Genomic DNA, 20167 nt, shown 5'->3' with positions numbered 1-20167 from the left:
TATTAGTAACAATATCTTTCATATACTTAGCATAAGGATTCATTTTGAGCATATCAGTTAATCGCATACGCAAAAAGATAGGTCTAATCATTTCAGCAAAGCGCTCAAAATCCTCATCATCCTTTTTCTTGGATGGTTTGGGAGGAAAAGGCATGGGTTTCTAAACCCAAGGTTCCCTTTCTTTACCGTGCTTCCTAGCCACAAAGTCTCTCTTATCATAACATTGATTCTTTGATTGTGGGTTATCAAGATCAACATCAGGTTCAATTTCTACATCATTGTCATTACTAGGTTGAGCATCATCATTAGCCTTGTCACTAGGTTCATGTTCATTACCAGATTGTGTTTCAGCATCAGAAATAGAAATATCATTTGGATTCTCAGGTGTGTCAGCAACAGGTTCACTAGAAGCATGCAAAGTCCTATCGTTTTTCTTTTTCTTCTTTTTAGAAGGCTAGGTGCATCTAAATTATTTCTCTGAGAATCTTGCTCAATTCTCTTAGGATGGCCTTCAGGATACAAAGGTTCCTAAGTTATTTTACCAGTTCTAGTAGCCACTCTAACAGCATAGTCATTATTCTTACTATTCAATTCATTGAGCAAATCATTCTGAGCTTTAAGTACCTGTTCTACTTGAGTGGTGACCATAGAAGCATGTTTACTAATGAGTTTAAGTTCACCCTTAACTCTAGACATATAATCACCCAAGTGTTCAATCATATAAGCATTTTGTTTTAATTGTCTACCAAAATAAGCATTAAAATCTTCTTGCTTAACCATAAAGTTATCGAACTCATCCAAACATTGGTTAGCAAACTTAGTAGGAGGGATTTCAGCTTTATCATATCTATAGAGAGAATTTACCTTTACTACCTGTGTCGGGTTATCAAGACCATGAGTTTCTTCGGTAGGTGATGAATTAAGATCATATATTTCTTCAACATGCGGTAAATTAAGACCATGTATTTCTTCAATACGAGGTAAATTCTTTACATCTTCAGCTTTAATACCTTTTTCTTTCATAGATTTCTTTGCCTCTTGCATATCTTCAGGACTGAGAAATAGAACACCTCTTTTCTTCGGAGTTGGTTTAGGAATAGGTTCAGGAGCTGGCTCAGGAAGTGTCCAATTATTTTCATTTGTCAACATATTATTCAATAGAATCTCAGCTTCATCCGGTGTTCTTTCCCTGAAAACAGAACCAACACAACTATCCAGGTGGTCTCTGGAAGCATCGGTTAGTCCATTATAAAAAATATCAAGTATTTCATTTTTCTTAAGAGGATGATCAGGCAAAGCATTAAGTAATTGGAGAAGCCTCCCCCAAGCTTGTGGGAGACTCTCTTCTTCAATTTGCACAAAATTATATATATCCCTTAAAGCAGCTTGTTTCTTATGAGCAGGGAAATATTTAGCAGAGAAGTAATAAATCATATCCTGGGGACTACGCACACAACCAGGATCAAGAGAATTAAACCATATCTTAGCATCACCCTTTAATGAGAACGGAAATATTTTAAGGACATAAAAGTAGCGAGTTCTCTCATCATTAGTGAACAGGGTGGCTATATCATTTAATTTAGTAAGATGTGCCACAACAGTTTCAGGTTCATAGCCATAAAAAGGATCAGATTCAACCAAAGTAATTATATCAGGATCAACAGAGAATTCATAATCCTTATCAGTAACACAGATAGGTGAAGTAGCAAAAGCAGAGTCAGGTTTCATTCTAGCATTAAGAGATTGCTACTTCCATTTAGCTAATAACTTCTTAAGATCATATCTATCATTGCAAGCTAAAATAGCTCTAGCAGCTTCTTCATCCATAACATAACCCTCAGAAACAACAGGTAATTCATATTTATTAGGGGGAGAGTCTTCATCATCACTATCATCAATATTATCAGTTTCAATAATTTCATTCTCTCTAGCCCTAGCAAGTTGTTCATCAAGAAATTCACCAAGTGGCACAGTAGTATCAAGCATAGAAGTAGTTTCATCATAAGTATCATGCATAGCAGAAGTGGCATAATCAATAACATGTGACATATCAGAATTAATAGCAGAAGCAGGTTTAGGTGTCGCAAGCTTACTCAAAACAGAAGGTGAATCAAGTGCAGAGCTAGATGGCAGTTCCTTACCTCCCCTCGTAGTTGAGGGATAAATTTTTGTTTTCTCGTCTTTCAAGTTCCTCATAGTGACCAGCAGATATAAATCCCAAGTGACTCAAAGAACAGAGCTATGCCTCCCAGGCAACGGCGCCAAAAAATAGTCTTGATAACCCACAAGTATAGGGGATCGCAACAGTTTTCGAGGGTAGAGTATTCAACCCAAATTTATTGAATCGACACAAGGGGAGCCAAAGAATATTCTCAAGTATTAGCAGTTGAGTTGTCAATTCAACCACACCTGGATAACTTAATATCTGCAGCAAAGTATTTAGTAGCAAAATAATATGGAAGTAACGGTAACGATAGCAAAAGTAATATTTTTGGGTTTTGTAGTGATTGTAACAGTAGCAACGGAAAAGTAAATAAGCGAAGAACAATATGTGAAAAGCTCGTAGGCATTGGATCGGGGATGGAGAATTATGCCGGATGCGGCTCGTCATGTAACAGTCATAACATAGGGTGACACAGAACTAGCTCCAATTCATCAATGTAATGTAGGCATGTATTCCGAATATAGTCATACGCGCTTATGGAAAAGAACTTGCATGACATCTTTTGTCCTACCCTCCCATGGCAGCGGGGTCCTAATGGAAACTAAGGGATATTAAGGCCTCCTTTTAATAGAGTACCGGACCAAAGCATTAACACATAGTGAATACATGAACTCCTCAAACTATGGTCATCACCGGGAGTGGTCCCGATTATTGTCACTTCGGGGTTGCCGGATCATAACACATAGTAGGTGACTATAGACTTGCAAGATAGGATCAAGAACACATATATATTCATGAAAACATAATAGGTTCAGATCTGAAATCATGGCACTCGGGCCCTAGTGACAAGCATTAAGCATAGCAAAGTCATAACAACATCAATCTCAGAACATAGTGGATACTAGGGATCAAACCCTAACAAAACTAACTCGATTACATGATAAATCTCATCCAACCCATCACCGTCCAGCAAGCCTACGATGGAATTACTCACGCACGGCGGTGAGCATCATGAAATTGGTGATGGAGGATGGTTGATGATGACGACGGGGACGGATTCCCCTCTCCGGAGCCCCGAACGGACTCCAGATCAGCCCTTCCGAGAGGTTTTAGGGCTTGGCGGCGGCTCCGTATCGTAAAACGCGATGAATCCTTCTCTCTTATTTTTCTCTCCCCGAACACGAATATATGGAGTTGGAGTTGAGGTCGATGGAGCAACAGGGGGCCCACGAGGCAGGGGGCGCGCCGAGGGGGGCAGGCGCGCCCCCCACCCTCGTGGACAGGTGGAGGCCCCCCTGACGTGGATTCTTCTTCCAGTATTTTTAATATTTTCCAAAAATAAGTTCCGTGGAGTTTCAGGTCATTCCGAGAACTTTTGTTTCTGCACATAAATAACACCATGGCAATTCTGCTGAAAACAGCGTCAGTCCGGGTTAGTTCCATTCAAATCATGCAAGTTAGAGTCCAAAACAAGGGCAAAAGTGTTTGGAAAAGTAGATACGATGGAGACGTATCAGTCACCCTTGACGAAAGCAATTCTGTGACGCGCGATTTATCGTCATGGAAGTGGACACTTCCGTGATGATAATTTTGGTAATGTCATGGAACACTTCTACGAGAGCACAGGTATGACTATCTTGATTCTGTCATAAATTTTTCATGGATGTACATGCATGACAGAAAACGTGACCTACTGTGACAAACACGTATCATCACGGAAGTGTCTTTTTTTTGTAGTGAGAGACCGCGGCCCCTCTACAGAGAAGATCACCTTGGATTCAAGAGCCCCTCTTGGGTGGCCCCCTTCAAGACCTCCTCATGGAGATGAACTCTACCTTGTATCTTTACCTTTGTTGTTCATGTACCTTGTGGATCTTGTGTGTTTGATTGTCTAGTGGATGTGTGATTGGACTTGTTCTTGAGTGTTCCCCCTTGTGATTTATCTCCATTCTTCCCCGTGTTCTTCGTGTTCTTCGCAGGATCCGCTCCTTTCGTGAAAGATCGGCCGTATAGGGTTCCACCCTACATCACCAACTCAACAAACACCATCGGAGACACCTGTAGAGCATCTTTATAATCACCCAGTTACGTTGTGACATTTGATAGCACACAAGGTGTTCCTCCGGTATTCAGGAGTTGCATAATCTCATAGTCAGAGGAACATGTATAAGTCATGAAGAAAGCAATAGCAATAAAAACTAAACGATCATTATGCTAAGCTAACGGATGGGTCTTGTCCATCACATCATTCTCTAATGATGTGATCCCGTTCGTCAAATGACAACACATGTCTATGGTTAGAAAACTTAACCATCTTTGATTAACGAGCTAGTCAAGTAGAGGCATACTAGGGACACTCTGTTTTGTCTATGTATTCACACATGTACTAAGTTTCCGGTTAATACAATTCTAGCATGAATAATAAACATTTATCATGCTATAAGGAAATATAAATAACAGCCAGGAAAGCCCTGAAGTGCAAGAAGAACTCCCTCCAAGGAGGCCTTTACACAGGTTACATTGAAACAATTTTTATAATTTGATTCACAATTATGGGTTTGAGAATACTCCTCATATGCACCTGTCGTCCAATTGGGACATACCTCGCCCTAGAGAAAGTGATGCGGGAACAAACTCTTGGGGCCCGGAGAATAAACATATTATGGCTGAAGTGGAGCAAAATATTGAGTTACTTCATCGAGCCCTTCGACTGATTCAAGGTTTGAGGGGGCTACTCATGACCATATTGGAGAACACTACCACATCACCACCACCATCACCTTCTTCACCACCAAAGGAGACTTGAGTACACGGTATGGGCACTCCCCTTGGCTTGTGCCAAGCTTGGGGGAGGTGCCCCGGTATCGTATCACCACCACTCTCTTTGCCTTTATCTATCTTAGTTTGATCTTTAGTTATATTTTGAATTAGTTGAATAAAAGTTTAGTTCAATCTATTTTTGAGTGTTTGTTTAGTGATCTATCTATCTATGTAATCATGTGCGAGATATATAATAAAGTTTAGTTCGAGTATGCTTTTTTTACTTTTATGTTTCAATCAAAATAAAAGGAAATAATGAAAAAGATCATATGCTAATCTTATGGTAAGTAATGAAATCACATAAAGAAAAGTACAAGTGGTAAAAAAATTTGCAAGTTGACAAACATAGCATTGGTCAATGATGCAATTCATGAAAGAATTAATAAGGGAAAGTGTCGGGGATATACCCCGCAGTATGACCCGGCTGAGATGTAACCCGGCTGGGATTGGGTGTTTCATTGATGACCCGGCAGATTATAAGCCGGCAGGAACAGTTAAGTAGGTTAAGCTCGCGGGAACAGTTGAACATCGTAGCCCGGCAGACATGGTCATGTAACCCGGCAGACAAGTCATGTAACCCGGCACATGTTGAGCCAGATGGTAAGCCAGATCGTAAGCCAGACGGTAAGCCAGATGGTAAGCCAGATGGTAAGTCAGATCGTAAGCCAGATTGTAAGAAGCCCAAGACGTTAAGAAGCCCATGGTGAGACGTCAAAGTAAGGTTAAATCTTAAGTCCGAGTTGGACTCTACATGTAACCCGCCCCTTCAGCTTATATAAGGAGGGGCAGGGCACCCCAAGAGGGGACGAGAAACAATCGATAGGGCTAAACACCGAGAGCCGGTTCCCGGCGACTCTCCCGTGATCATAATGAGACCTAGCCTCAAACAGCATGTAGGGTTGTTACCGGATGATGTTTCCTGGGGCCCGAAGCTGTCTAAATCCTTGTCTTGTGTTGCGTCTCACGATTCCGCTCAACCCCTCTCAAGCTACCACATAGATGCGTTGGCCTCACGACTAAGTCCTGACACTAAGGACATCTGACGTGTTAATTCCACGACAGTTGGCGCCCACCGTGGGGCTCGCACACGGTGGTGTTGAGTTCTTGGAGGGATCTTTCTGGGGTTCGAGAAGTTCGCAATTTTCCGGCTCAACAAGATTAGCCAGTTGAAGAAGGCTTGGTTCGAAAGGATCTACATCAGTTTTTGAGTTCATCAATTCAGATTTACGATTCGAGAGATTTAAGTTCTACTGAGATTAAAATTGCGCTGTCCACCGTCGTCATGTGGATGATTCAATTATCCCCGGGTCGCCGAGACCAACAAGAATTCTGTTGAACCGCCGGGCACCGGGTTACTATGAAGAAGCTCGTGATTAAACCGGCACTAAAGTATCTACATTGACTTTGACTTCATCGATCGAGATCAAAAAGGTTTTCGGTGGCAGCAAAAGAATAGATCAATCATCGGAGGGTTTTTTTCCCCTTAAGTGGTGTTCACGACGTAGGAATACTATACTGATGTACAAGGCCCAGAGAGCGCCAAGTTCTAAAGCGGCGACTACAGTCCGTGTGCCCTGCGTTGCTCATATTACATTGAAAGAAAAGGAAAAAGAAGTCCGATACGGATTCAGGCAACCCACTGGGACCAGGAGGAAAAGAAAGTTATTTTATCTGTTGGAATCAGATGAAGCAAAAAAAAGGGAGAGCCCACGATCTGGGGGCGAATTGTCTTTGGACCCGGGCTCCTTCGTTGACCCGCCCGGGTGTCGATCGGGTCTTGCATCGAGACGGTGGCTCATCTCCGCCGCGGCTGTCAGCTCGCGACCGCGGATGCGGCCTCAGATCACCGGCTGCCTCTGCCCACCTCCGCCGCTTCACCACACCGGCGGGTCGTGCTCGTGCCCCGGCCGTCACCTGCAAGCCGGACGAACCGCCCGTGAGCCGCCGCCTTGGATTTTGAGCCCCCAAGGTGCCCTGGCCGAGTCGCCGACCTCTGTTGTTCTGCCACGGCGCCGGTTTGCTCTGCACCGGCTTCTCAACCCTCGACGCCCAGACCGCCGCGGTCCTCTGCGCCGCGCCTCCATTCAGGCGACCCGGCTCCCGAGCCCCGTGAGCCGGCCCTCCTCGTCTCGCTGCCAATGAACCGGCGCCGGGCCATCCTGGATGCGTCCCCAAACCGCCAAGTGCCACGACCCGCCTACTTGTGTCACAAGTCGCCACAACCTCGGACCGCCGGCCTCAAGTCGCCGTCCTCGCAGAACTACTATGAGCCGTCGCATCGGCTCATCTCCGCCATCTCCGTCTCGTCCGCCTCCATTGTGTCGCCGCCTGATCTCCACCGCGGTTGAGCCGCCATGGCTTTCCGCCGCTCGCCTGCCTTCGCCGAGTCACCGCCTCGGTTTTGGATGCGAGTCGCCACCGCCGGAGAGTCGCCTCCATCGTCGCCGCCGGCTGTTGTGCCCCGAGCCGGCCCTCTACTGCAATTACCACTGTGAGACGAGCTGCCAAGCGCCGCCTCACTCCGTCAACCGCACCCGCCGGTTCAAAAGCTCAACCCGTCTTCGATTCGCCAAGGCCTCGTGCCGCACCAGGAGTCCCCTTCACCGGCGTACTAACCCGCCGTGTTGCGCTGCTAGGCGAGGAGGCGAGGTGTTGCTGCAGCCACCGCACGCCCTGCGTCACCTGTCAGCCGCGTCGCCGCTAATTTGCCATCTTCGCATCGCCGGATCACCGCACTGGCTCGCGCCCCTGATTGGCCGGCTCCGGCTTCCCCGTTGCCACCTCCACTCCGGCCGCATGCTCCCTTGAACCGCTGCCGGATCAAGCCCCTGCTGTAAGCCGCCTCGTCAGTCTCTAAGTCGCCATCAAGTTGCTGCACCGTGACCCGACCTGTCTGCCGTTAAGCTCGCCCCCCGGCGCCGAGCTGCTGCTGTGTTTCTGTTGACCAGTCATCACTCCGTCGACCCGTCGCCGGCTGCCGACGAGCCGCTGATCCCATGGCCCATCTGAGCCGCCATCCCGCTGCGACCCGGGCCACCGAACCACATCTGCCACCGCTGTGACCCGTCGCGATTGTGGCCCCGTCTCACCGATGTGGCCTCACGTCGCCAGCGCTTCCGAACTGCCTCCCAGCGCCGGCTCTTGTACCTCCCGGGGCCCGTGTTTGCTAACTCACCGAGTCCAGCTGCGCTGCTTTGCCTCCGTCTGGTCACCGCCCTCACCGCCGGCTTAACTGCTTGTCTCTGCTCTCGCCCACTCCTCTGCTGAATTAAGGTAGGGACAGGAGGGGGCGGGTTAGGAGAAAAAGAAGTCAAGGGATATATTGGAGATTCTGCTTGCTGTTGGTAACAATACTGTTAGCATATCACCAGACAAGGCGGGCCCTGTAAGGTTTTCATCGAAGGGCACAATATTAAATTGTTCATTGGCTCTAATGAGGACAAAAATCAGTGGCTGGTCAGTTGTGGCAGTATCTGCCAGGATTCTCACAGGTCAACACAAAAATACCTCGATACATACTACTAATTACAATGTACGGAGTTCAAAGTACATGTATCTGCGCCAGACTGCGCGTGGACCAAATCATCTGTCGTCCGCTCAGGTGATATCTGTCCAAACTGTTTCATAACAGGTTATTTTATTTGAGGAACAAATATTCCGGCCAGTATATTTTAATCATGCAGGACTGATGTTCATTATAAAAGCGATGTCATGTTATGAATAAATGTGGGTGCGAACCGCCGCCTCTGTGGCTTAGTCTGCAACAACAACACCGCGCCGGCTCTCCCATTTGTGCCGGTTTATAATACCACAGATAACTCACCAGTCCGCTTCCGCGGCCGACTCTCCCGTCCACGCTGGCTTACAACTCCGCGGTTGATAATCACTAGCATGACATATCAGGTGAAATCCATCCAGTATATTTTATTTAAAAGAGCAATTACTTTGGCTTGCAAATTTTCCCATGCAGGACTCAAACCGGTTTATATCACGGTTAAATATGGAGAATCTCAAGCCAACTCCTCGAGTCATCTTGAGACTCGGGGGCTACAGTGACATGACTCGGGAACCCCGGATCGTTAGAGGAAATGATAACCCGGTTCCGGAGGCTGCTACCATATTGAGGAAACTTTAAAGGCCGTCAGAAAATTGCCGGTTCAAATAAAAATTCCGGTATAAAATCCGGTTCAAGAGATATCTTTCTCCCGCGAAGTTTTGAAGCTCTCAAATCCGGTTCAATCGTCCGGCTCAAGGTAAATTTGTATCTTATAAAGCTTTGAAGCTCTTAATATCCGATTTACAAATTTCTGGTTCAAAAAGAGGTTATCTCTCGCAAAGTTCGAGTTCTCAGGGAAAATTAAAGGGACCAAAGAGTTTGTTACAAAGCACAACTCAAACATAGGTACCCTACTTTAAGGACCATTGGGAGCTGATCGTATTCGAATTTAGCTTAACCCTTTTTGTGTGACCCTGATCGTATTCGAATCAGAGTCGTTAAATATTCTCATGATCACTAGGGGGCTTCCTGTTCAAACATAGGTCGTATTCGAACCAAAGAGAACATAGCTGTCGATACCCTTTTGATCGGCACACTGCTGAGCTCATTGGGGAGTTTCTTGGTCATATTTGAACCATAGCTCAACCCCTTTTGGGAACCGACGTGGATCGTATTCGAATCAGCGTCGTTAAACAACTCTCAAGGTCATTTGGGGGCTTCCTGTTCAAACATAGGTCGTATTCGAACCAAAGAGAACATAGCTGTCGGTACCCTCTTGATCGGCAACGCCAAAGCCACTGGGGGCTATATGATCGTATTCGAATCTTAGCTTAACCCCTTTGGGACGGTTTTCTGATCGTATTCGAATCAGAAGCCCCAAGATTTTTTGAAGTTTCTTTTGACAAATAATTTTTGGGATTTTATTTGAAGCTCTTTTTCATATGAAAAGTGTATATGAGTGGTTGCTATTTAACCCGGCTTGATTTTTCGATGATAAATCGCCAGCTTATGACAATCATCATCTATGTGGAAGCATTGGCTTCTAAGGATTGGGTTATCACCCTTACTGCACAGGTCATGTAAACCGGCAGTACAAAATCAATATCACAATGGTTATATGTGAGATATAATGACCCGACTTGCGGTAAACCGCCAAGGGATCTTGTGATCTACTTGTATGCAGGATAAGACTACATTTGGGTGATTACCCACTCTGGTTTTTAACGTTAAGTCGCCAGGGCATATGTTGTTTAAACTCTGTGCAGGATTTACAGGGCTATGACTTACATAAATGATTAAGTTCAAGACCGTCATCAAGATTGAAATTGGTGTCTCGAAAGGGTTGTCAATTCTTGATTTTCTCAAAGGCTATAAGCCGCCGGGTTCTAAAATTTCCGGGTATTTAAACTCCGGATTTATTTGTCAACAGATAAGGTATTTGAATCTTTAAATAGCCAAGCTTGGCTGGATTTTCACTATGATATTGAATGATTGAGGTTTCAAACCGGGTTATTCAAATGTTTAATAGCCAGCATGGCTGGATTTTTATTATGGTTATCAGTAACTAATGTTATGGTTGAGGTTTTCAAAGTCGCTTTGGCGCAATGGATATTATTTTATCAATGGATATGATTTATTCTACAATGAAAGGGATAGTCCTGAGTCGCTGCAGGCTTACAACCCGGCACTTGGGGGCTACATTATTTACATTGAGATCACATCAAATATGCAAGTCCCATGTCACTGCCAGCATGCACCATGGCACTTGGGGGCTAATGCAAAGTCATTTTTTGCTCACTTCATTGAAGACCCGACTCATCCCATTGTAATGAGCCGGCCCTCGGAGGCTACCAATTGCTCATGTCAAAAATTCAAGGTACACAAGCCTCAGTTCATTATACTGAAAGATCCACTACTTAGTTGGTAGAGTACAAAGCTCTTAACCTTATGGACGTGGGTTCAAGCCCCATGGTGGAGATTACATCATGTGATGTTATCATCAATAAATTATATAAGTCCCAGCTCAGTATTATCTTAATGAGCCGGCCCTTGGGGACTACACGTTGCTGCTCAAGTCTACATGATCATATCTATAAAGTCCCTGCTCATTATTGTATAATGACCCAGTACTTGGGGGCTACATATGTGGAATACTCAGTTTTGACTAGTGATTGAGATGAGCAACATGGATTTCTTCAAAGTGGTAATATTTATATTGAGGCAAGTCTTAAGTCATCGCTTTTCTCCCCTCAAGACTTGGGGGCTACAGGTAATATGGATATGAGGGAGAGAAGTCTTCAAAATTCTCAGTTTTGACCCAGCATCGGCGACAATTATGACTCGGCATCATCTATTTATAACCTGGCAAGTTTTTTCATCTTTAAGCCGGTTGAAGGTCACATGAGTATTTCAAGACCAGGATTTAAGCCGGGTCAGCAGATTGATTATGAAGTTGGCTTATTTGACCCGGATTTTTGAAGAAGGAAATAACAAGGAGTTAAGGATGATCAGGTGCTGGCTTACAAAGATGTTTTAACCTGGAGCGTAACCTGTTAAAATTGTTCTTGTGTTGTTTTATAGGATCAGTTTAACATGGATGAATCCAAATTAAACTGGGGGCTAATGTCGGGGATATACCCCGCAGTATGACCCGGCTGAGATGTACCCCGGCTGGGATTGGGTGTTTCATTGATGACCCGGCAGATTATAAGCCGGCAGGAACAGTTAAGTAGGTTAAGCTCGCGGGAACAGTTGAGCATCGTAGCCCGGCAGACATGGTCATGTAACCCGGCAGACAAGTCATGTAACCCGGCACATGTTGAGCCAGATGGTAAGCCAGATCGTAAGCCAGACGGTAAGCCAGATGGTAAGCCAGATGGTAAGTCAGATCGTAAGCCAGATTGTAAGAAGCCCAAGACGTTAAGAAGCCCATGGTGAGACGTCAAAGTAAGGTTAAATCTTAAGTCCGAGTTGGACTCTACATGTAACCCGCCCCTTCAGCTTATATAAGGAGGGGCGGGGCACCCCAAGAGGGGACGAGAAACAATCGATAGGGCTAAACACCGAGAGCCGGTTCCCGGCGACTCTCCCGTGATCATAATGAGACCTAGCCTCAAACAGCATGTAGGGTTGTTACCAGATGATGTTTCCTGGGGCCCGAAGCTGTCTAAATCCTTGTCTTGTGTTGCGTCTCATGATTCCGCTCAACCCCTCTCAAGCTACCACATAGATGCGTTGGCCTCACGACTAAGTCCTGACACTAAGGACATCTGACGTGTTAATTCCACGACAGAAAGAGAAGATTCACATGCAAATACACTATCTTGGACATCTTTTATGATTGTGAGCCCCCATGAAAATATTATATGCCAAAATTGTTGACGTTGGACAAGGAAGACAACGTAATGATTTATGCTTGTTCATATTCACATAGAAGGTATATCGTCATAGATCCTTTAACATGTGGTGCTTTCCCAATATCTTCGCTAGCCAAAAATTCCGCACTAAGTAGAGATACTACTTGTGCATCCAAAAAACCTTAAACCCAAAATCTTGTTTTGAGAGTCCACCATACCTACCTATGGATTGAGTAAGATCCTTCAAGTAAGTTGTCATCGGTGCAATAAGGCAATAAAAATTGCTTCTAAATGTGTTGGATCATTTAGTGTAACAGAAAATTGAGCGTTGTACGAACTTGTGATGGCAAAATAATAAAAGCGACGGACTGCGTAATAAAGATTGCTATCATAAGGGGAAATATAACGTGACGTTCTTTTGCACTAAGATATTGAGCATACAAACCAAAAAGTGCATGACAACCTCTGCTACCCTCTGCGAAGGGTCTGTCTTTTACTTTTATGTATTTACTTTTATGCAAGAGTCAAAGTATTCTTCCCTGTTCCTTTTTATTTTTCTCTTTTTGCAAGCATCATGTGGTGAGGAAAGATCTAGGCACATATATCTAGTTGGATATGAGTGAGCATGAATTATTATTGTTGACATCACCCTTGAGGTGAATACGTGGGGAGGCGGAACTATAAGCCCCTATCTTTCTATGTGTCTGGTTGAAACGTTTTGCTCATGTGTATGAGATGAGTGTTAGCAATCATAGAAGACTATATGATGGTTGAGTATGTGGACTTGCCAAAAGGCTCCGATACGAGACCCTTTCCTGAAAAGATGATGAATTGTAGTTGCAAAGTTGACTGAGAACATACTTTGTTGGTTTTCAATAGAATTTATGCTTCTACTTCGAGGTTGTGCTGAATTGTTACTTGTTCATGAGAAGTTATATGATAAAGTTTGTTGTTGTTGTAATAATAAGCATGATGCTTCTATATCCATATTTTGTTTTTATCGACACCTCTCTCTAAGCATGTGGGCATGTTTTTCGATGTCGGTTTTTCGCTTGAGGACAAGTGAGGTCTAAGCTTGGGGGAGTTGATACGTCCATTTTGCATCATGTTTTCCTATTGTTATTTATAATGTTTTTATGCATAATAATGCTTTATGGAGTGATTCTAATGCCTTATCTCTCATAATATGAAAGGTTTACACAAAGAGGGAGAATGTTGGCACCTGGAATTCTGGACCTGAAAAAGCTATGTCGGAGTTACATATTCTGCACATCTCCAAATGAGCTAAAAATTTCCGGAGAATTGTTTTGGAATAAAAGAATACTGGAGCAAATAACTACCGGTGGCGGGCCACCTGCTGAGCATAAGACACCGGGGCGCGCCAGGCACCCCAGGCGCACCCTGGTGGGTTGTGCTCAGCCCAGCCCACCTCCGGTGCCCATCTTCTGGTATATAGGTCATTTTGACATAGAAAAAATAAGGAGAGGACTTTCGGGACGAAGCGCCACCGTCTCGAGGTGAAACTTGGGCAGGAGCACTTTTGCCCTCCAGCGGAGCGATTCCACCAGGGGAACTCCCCTCCCGGAGGGGGAAATCGAAGCCATCGTTATCACCAACAACCCTCTCATCTTTGGGAGGATAATCTCCATCAACATCTTCAATAGCACCATCTCCTCTCAAACCCTAGCTCATCTCTTGTGTTCAATCTTTGTACCGGAACCTTAGATTGGTACCTGTGGGTGACTAGTAGTGTTGATTACATCTTGTAGTTGATTACTATATGGTTTATTTGGTGGAAGATTATATGTTCAGATAAATTATGTTATTTAATACCCCTCTGATCTCAAGCATGATTATCACTTGTGAGTAGTTACTTTTGTTCTTGAGGTCATGGGAGAAATCTTGTTGCAAGTAATCATGTGAACTTGATATGTGTTTGATATTTTGATGATATATATGTTGTGATTCTCTTAGTGGTGTCATGTGAACGTCAACTACATGGCACTTCACCATCTTCGGGCATAAGGGAATGCATTGTGGAGTAGTTATTAGATGATGGGTTGCTAGAGTGACAGAAGATTAAAACCCTAGTTTATGCGATACTTCGTAAGGGACCAATTTGGATCCAAATGTTTAATGCTATGGTTAGATTTTATCTTAATACTTTTCTCGTGGTTGTGGATGCTTGCGAGGGGGTTAATAATAAGTAGGAGGTTTGTTCAACTAAGAACAGCACCTAAGCACCAGTCCACCCACATGTCAAATTATCAAAGTAGCGAACACGAATCAAACCAACATGATGAAAGTGATATGGTGAAATTCCCGTGTACCCTCAAGAACGATGTGCTTATCATAAGAGATCGTTTTGGCTTGTCCTTTGCCACAAAAGGATTGGGTTACCTTGCTGCACTTTATTTACCGTTACCGTTACTTGTCTGTTACAAATTATCTTGCTATCAAACTACCTGTTACCGACTATTTCAGTGCTTGCAGAAAATACCTTGATGAAAACCACTTGTCATTTCCTTATGCTCCTCGTTGAGTTCGACACTCTTACTTATCGAAAGGACTATGATTAATCCCCTATAGTTGTGGGTCATCATAGCCACAAAACATGGTCGACTCTACCTTGTCTTTCAATTTGTCCCTACCGTGCACATGTTTTTAGAAAAGAAGGTCGCCCCATTTCTTCACGATTACCATTGACATGCTTGTCATTGGTGCTTTTTTGGTTGCATCTCTGTTTATTCGACAGAACAAAGAACCCGGTCTGCTCCGAATACATTGTTAGGTTATGCAATAGTATGTTGAATGAACGTCGTACTGTGTTACACCATTGGAGGGTGTCTGGTTTCATGCATGGCTATGCATATGCAAATGCATTTGGAGCGTGCCGATTAGCACACCGACGCACCATGGCACTGGATAGACCGAGCGCAACCGACAGGCAGATGACCAGTCGGACATAGGCGTCCGGACGCGCATGGCCGCCTAGCATGAGCCAAGTAGTTCGTCACGAGGTGTGAGACGGGCGTACGTGTGTATACGACTGGCACGAGCCCTTTGATCGCGTCTTTCTCGTCCACTCTTTCATGCTGACGGTTCGTAGTCAGAGGAATTGACAAAAGAGTTTCTTGTGCATGTTCCAATTCAGTTCGACGGAAACATGGAGTTGTAGAACCGTTGGTTCATCAAACTCAGGTTGATGATATTGGGTACATGCGATGGTGCAAGCCTGTGGTTAATTGCTCACATTTCCTGAGCGGTAGCACATGTTGGAAGCCGTCTTACGTCTTCATGGCACTAGTCCCAATCGACGGAGTCATAACTGATCATGTTTGCATTAAACTATGACTTTTTGAGTCTTTTGCCTCATTTCCGCTCGTAATGTACATCTCTCGTTGCTTAGATTGTACACGTGCACAGCGAATTCCTGTCACAGGTATCTTTGTTGCGATGGACAACGGTCACTGCCCTTGGCACCACGAACTTGGATGTGGTGTAGACCAATGAGAATCATAAGATAGATGAGGTCATTGCTATGTACGAGCAATGGTTGCAGGAGGAAAAGTATAGATTCGTAGGGTTAGACATTGAGTACACCCGTGAGAATCTTTACAGGCGATGGACAGTTGCCGTCCTGCAGCTATCAATGCGTGAACACATTCGTGTCCACCATTTTTGCAGGGCAAAGGGGCAATCTGAGGTGCTCGATAATTATTCCGAGCGCAAGGGAATAATCTTCGCTGGTGTCGACACTAGCAGAGACCGGAAGGTCCTTCTACAATCCCTTAATGTGATTCCAGAGATGTTCCACGTTGACATCCAGGAGGAGTTCCGAATTAAAGGTGGCCGAGAAAGGGATTGTATGGCAGACCTTGCAAAGGCCATCATACACCGCTTGTATGCCTGCATGAAGAACGAATTCATGCCAGGATACCAAGAATATTGGGAGTGGAAGCCGTTTACTACTTTGTTACACTTACCTTATGTTGTGAAGGATGCGTACGTGGGCTAAGAAATGTATCGGAGGATCCTGATCATGGAAGACGGGCTACGTCGCCATCCTATCCAATCAACAGCGGCGGCGGCCGGTCAGCCTTGAGGGACGGGTTGTGCATCTGATTCACAACGAATGAGGCATCATCGATGACTTGCAGTCGGCCGAGAAAAACATCTGCACGCTGAACTGTGATTCCTTTAATGTCCATTTAGGATTGGTGTATCAGGTTAGTTGTAGTTTTGTTTTGTTGTTGTTTTCTATGTGGTCGATGTGTTTGTTGTATCTTGTGTTTGTTAATAACAATGAATAGTCATGGGTCCTGCAATTTGAGTTTCCTTGCGTGTTTATCGTCTTTGAGATTAGTCCCGGCACTTTCAATTTGCTGATGCTTTAAGTTTTTATTTAGTTCTTCCAGTATAGTATTACCATGTCGTTTATACAGTAATTCGTTTGGCCTCTTGTGATTTATACAACAAATATTTACATGTTGCCCATACGGTTGCTTAGTTTCCTAGTTGTAGTTTCAATTACTTTGCTTAACTTCCGGGCTGCAGTCACATGTTATAAAAAAATCACAAAATAAAGCTATGGGCAATGATCATTGTTGAGGCTATGGAAACACGGTATGAACATAGTCATTTGCAAACAGTTAAGGAATTTCTTTTCAAATAGTTCCCTGAACTGGCGGGCTGTAGTTGGTCTGTGCGCCAAACTGTCGAACCAAGCATGAACAAGCCGACACAGGGCCCTAGCCGGCTAGAACAAGTGCCGGCGATGGTCCGAGCAGGTCACCCCCTAAGGGTCGCTATGAGTTGTTTGATGTGCCCGTGGTAAAATCGGTCGCGCTGCTAAACCGGGGTGGTCGAGCATGACATGGCATGGTAGAAAGTATGGTTATGTGTTAGACCGAGCATAAAAGTCGGGTATGTGGGAGACAGCTACGCGAAACGGCTATTGGGTTGCCCTCACCAGCCAAAGAATAATATGGGAAATGATCCTCATTATCCTACACTGGTAAATATACAGGGCAGATACAAACGCATTATGGACATAATCACTTGCAGACCATTTGGAACAATTTTACATAAAAGATGAGCATGGGCGATGTAGATACGAACATCCATCAAACATTTCATCTAAATTTTCGATCGTATTAGTTGCTTCTCTTCTTGTTCTCTTCAAATAGTTCACTTGACTTTCAGTTTCATATAATTCACTTAGCGCATCTCCTTCTTCCTCCGGCCAGAGGAACTCAACATCTAGGTCCATAAAAGGGCCAAGCACATCCACTACACATGACTGCAGTGGCACCCGGTTAGAGCGCTCTCGGTGCCTTCCCGGCAAGCGCGTGGGGGCCGCATTACGCGGGTGACAGCCGGCTAGGGTAGTTCCATCCAGCCAGAGACGAGACAGAGAAATTCCTGCATGTGTGTGCTCCCTGCCGGGTTGGTTCCCTATTCTGGCGGGCACACCGAATCGCTCGCTTTGCGCCGGGATGTTTCACTCGGACGGCTCGAAATGCCTTGGAATGGACGGTTGGTTGATCGGCCTAATAAGTTGGTCGTTTTTGCGGGCGTCACGTAGACACAGCCTTGCCTAAGTCTCTCCAGCGAGTTGCACACCCGAGCACGGTGCAACGCCTTTATTCGGGCTTTGCCTACCTGATACTCGTCGTCGTGCACCCCAGCTTACGCACATGTGCGGCTTTCCTGGGTTTGTTATTCGCGTTTGCAAATAACGCCTCTGTCGCCATCCACAATTGGTGCAGATACAAATTGCAGACCGGAAGTTAAGCAAACTATTTAAAGGACTCTGTCCCCACCCATGTTATCCCGTCGCGGGCATGACAGCCAAGATGTCCCAGTCTTGCGCCATTCTTGGAGTTGTGTGTTTCTGCTGTAAGTAGGAGAGACACTGGAAGTAAACTACAAGAAGAATATTGGCATAAAAGAAAACACTCGGAAGTCCAGCTCATTATCATTGGTCGGGCCTATAGAATGTCGGTTTCGAGGCTCGATTACACAAGTGTGTTAGCTTTGTTCACGCTCTATACTTATCATTGTTAAGTTGGTGATAATGGCCCGTCTGTCGGCATCCGCGCGTGGGGCTTGTCGCGGGTTATTTCATTGGCGACATGTGGCTACGTGTGTGCATCGTTCATGGCGCACGGGCTCTATTGCTACATGGTTGTTTGAAGGGCAGTTGTCCGGAGGCCCGTTCAGCTGGCCGTGCGGTCCCATTCAGCCCGTCGGGCTCCAGCTTGCCGTGCGGGCGCCCGTTCGGCCCATGGGTCTCCTAGCCGGCTGTCTAAAGAGCCGCTCACACAAATGTTTGTCCCTTTTTATGCACCTTTTTGATTGTGTGGTAGTTTTTTTATTATGGTGATCTCTCATTGAAAATATCAAGTAATTAGTGTTCTCCAAGTGTAGGGTCTTCTATAGCAGGTATCTTTTCAGGGTACGACATGTACAAATAAGTAGGAACGATCACAAGGGTGTAAAGCGGGTAAAGGTCAGACCTCATGGGCAAATAAAAACAAAGTATGAACATAATTATTCACTCTAAACCATTTTCGTAGGCCGAACAATTTGTTTAACTTATGTTTTATGTTTCAAATAGTTCATTTAATTTCTAAATTGTAGTTGGTACCTAATACGGGGTCACAGAATTGTCTTTGAGAAAGCACAGGGCATTGCGATTACGATCTGATCTCTTTTGCGCCAGTTTCCAAAGAGACTAAGGCGGTTCATTCATTTAATTTTCATTTTATGTTTCAAATAATTCATTTAACTTCTAAATTGTAGTCGATCAGTTGGTCTCTTAAAATAGTTCACTTGACTTCCCTTTTATATCTCATATAGCGAAGGAGGTTGTAGTTGGTCTCTGGGTCATCTAGTTACTATAAATACTCCCTTCTTTTCGGTTTATAAGGCTCAATCTAAAAATCTCTTCAACCAAGATAGATGATGACTGATGGAATAAATTTCATAGTTCGCAAAAGTAATTGTGCGCTCAATGAACATGCGATGGTAAGTAGTAGACTAACAAAACAGAAAAAAAAATAGAGGCGAGCCCTATAAAACAAAAATTTGGGAGTACCATGGACCTTCACCTCAAAATCTGAACCTGGTTAGTAACTAAAAAAGGAAAAAAACAATATTTTCCCAAATGACAAGTGTCACACATGTGGCACGAAGCAACATGGTCCAAACGCCTTCATTATCATCAATTCTGCCACATCAAACAGATGACATCAGCGGAATATTTTTTGTTTTTCGGACTTAAAAATGTTTTATCTCTTAAATTAAAAAATCTGCTTTCATCATTAAATCCGTCTCGAAGAGATATTCAAAACTAGATTCCATATTGATATGTTTCGACAATTTTTTAGGGCCAAAAATTGTCATGATGTTACACTGAAGTTGTCGTGATGTGTTTCATCTATTTTTTTTCTTCTAGATTTAAAGCTACCATTGTATTTCAACTACCTTGCACGATAAATTTTATTAATTGACCATGGTAATTTTTAGTAATTAAAAAAAGCAGCCCGGAGCACGTAGCTCCCGCTTGCACAGAGTGCGGGGAAAGGTCTGACCACTTTGGGTCTAGTGTATGCGGCCTTTCCCTACATTTCTGCAAGAGTCTGTTTTCAGGACTTGAACCCATGACCTGATGGTCACAAGGCAGCAGCTTTACCACTGCGCCAAGGCTCCCCTTCATTTTTTAGTAATTAACCACAACAAATTTAATTCATGGATCATGGCAATTTTTAGTAATTCATCATGGCAATTTTAGTTTATAGATCATGGCAATTTCAGTATTTTGAC

At 44.3% G+C, this 20167-nt stretch overlaps 1 pseudogene; it reads left to right on the top strand.

The window, feature by feature from the left end:
- LOC123076265 (uncharacterized) overlaps positions 1–16355 on the top strand; it is a 59445-nt pseudogene extending 43090 nt beyond the window's left edge.
- Positions 16356–20167: the final 3812 nt, after the last annotated feature.

The sequence above is a fragment of the Triticum aestivum genome, chromosome 3D, assembly GCF_018294505.1.
Source record: "Triticum aestivum cultivar Chinese Spring chromosome 3D, IWGSC CS RefSeq v2.1, whole genome shotgun sequence".
Classification (NCBI taxonomy): domain Eukaryota; kingdom Viridiplantae; phylum Streptophyta; class Magnoliopsida; order Poales; family Poaceae; genus Triticum; species Triticum aestivum.
Note: the sequence above shows the minus strand (reverse complement) of the source record. Positions and strands in the feature narration are given on the sequence as shown.